Source organism: Sorex araneus, chromosome 1, assembly GCF_027595985.1.
Source record: "Sorex araneus isolate mSorAra2 chromosome 1, mSorAra2.pri, whole genome shotgun sequence".
In the NCBI taxonomy this organism is placed as follows: domain Eukaryota; kingdom Metazoa; phylum Chordata; class Mammalia; order Eulipotyphla; family Soricidae; genus Sorex; species Sorex araneus.
Window position 1 is genome coordinate 405846003 of NC_073302.1, and position 1951 is coordinate 405847953.

General features: G+C 36.2%; 1 non-coding gene across 1 annotated transcript; it reads left to right on the top strand.

Annotated features, from left to right (window-relative positions):
- The first annotated feature begins 1175 nt into the window (after positions 1-1175).
- Positions 1176-1282, top strand: LOC129401303 (U6 spliceosomal RNA). Its single transcript, XR_008628234.1, has one exon. It is a non-coding gene; the product is annotated as a U6 spliceosomal RNA (small nuclear RNA).
- The last annotated feature ends 669 nt before the right edge of the window (positions 1283-1951 follow it).

A 1951-nucleotide genomic window follows, 5' to 3' on the forward strand; every position in this document is an offset into this window, starting at 1 on the left:
GACTTTAAAGTATATTACAAAGCTACAGTAAACAAAACTGAAGATGCCTTTCAATCCTGCCTATGTAGGCCTTAATCATGACACACTGTCTCATGTATACAAATTCCAGCCTCATTCATCCCATTGCCATTTCTGATATCTACTTTCACAAGTGTCAGTCTTCTGTATTCAGAAATGCTCTTCTTGCAATGGTATCTCTCAACCTCAATTCAGAATTCACATTGTTTCAGAACTAAACTCAAATCTGGATTAATACGAAAAATAAAATTTAATAATAAATGGATTCCTATGTTAATACATTGCCTTCTGATCTTAATAAACCACAATGATTAGAAACAATGTTACAATGTAAGATACAGCCCCAATCTCACACTTGGAAACCACACCTGGAGGAAAAGTTTGGGGAATTGTACCTAATCTTCAGCTTCTTGTATCCACCCCATAAAGATTAACACACCTCATCTGTGCGTCGGTTGGCTGGTAAATTCCACTTGGTAAGTAGTACTTACTGGCAAGAAACAGAGACCTACAAAGCAGTCTCAGATTTATTGTAAGGCTGGGTGTGAAAGTTAGAAATACATGATTCTCAACTACTGAACCAGACCGCATACAAAAAGAGGAACCACAAGAAAACCAGGCTTCTCACCCTGTGATGCAGTTTCAGAAATGGATGCTGAGGTTCTGTCTGCTTCTATGCAGAGCGGTTGCTCAGCTGCCCTCAGAGCCTCCTCTGTATCAGCCTTCTCTGCCACTGCATTTGTTTTCACTATCACTGTTAACCACACTGCACAAATTCTATCACAAAAATACCTGAGGTATCTGGGCTTTAAAAAAAAAACTGCGTCTAGATCATTTATATACTTTATTTATTACTTTTCTTTTATCACTTAACATCAGAGTTTTCTATGTGCTAGGAAAATATTACTCCAGTGACTATATAAAATTAAATTGTGCGATTATACTGCTACTCACTTAATTATCATCGCATGAATAGACATTTTTCTTATTTTCACACGCAGACTTTTACATGCATATCTTGTATCCTTTCATCTCTGATGATAGCACTAGAACAAAATTCTAGATGTGAAACTAGTAAGTCAAAGGGAATAAGTAGAAATTTAAAGTCCTAATATTTACTGATGATTTTCTTACCAGAAAATAACTCATAAAAATGAGTGCTTGCTTCAGCAGCACATACACTAAAATTGGAACAATACAGGGAAAATTAGCATGGCCCCTGTGCAAGGATGATACGAAAATTCGTGAAGCGTTCCATATTTTTGAGGGATGGGTAAATAATCACTGTATGAGTGAAATGCAAACACAAAAGTTCATAGGTTCGTAACTGTACATCACAGTGATTCTTTAATAAAAAATTAAAAAAAAAGAATGAGTCTAAAATAGAAATCCTTGTGACTGGAGAGCTAGTACAGGAGGTTAGGCCTTGCAGGCTGCTGACCCCATACTGAATCCTCAGCATGGCTTCTGGTCCCCTGAGTCCTACCTGGAGTGATCCCTAAGCATAAAGACAGGACATAAAGCTCTGAATACAGCAAGGTGTGTTCCCAAACTTACATGTACATAAATAACCATGTATATATGCATATAATATATATACATATGCATATATATTACATGGTTACTTATATATGTAAGATTTATGTTATAGATATGTAGATTAGAAATCTTATTAGAAATGTTTTACATATGTAAATTAGAAACCACATAAGATAGGACTAACTCAGTATTTGAGGGAAGCAACATCCTAGCTCTCAGATTTAGAATACCAACTTAATACCAGAAAAATATCCTATGGGTAGTAAGAAAATAAATAAATCAGGGGTCAGAGTAATAATACAGTGAATAGGACTTTTTGCCTTACACGCACATGACCCAAATTTGATCCCCAGCACTACAAATGGTCCCCTGAGCGTGCCAAAAAGGGATCCCT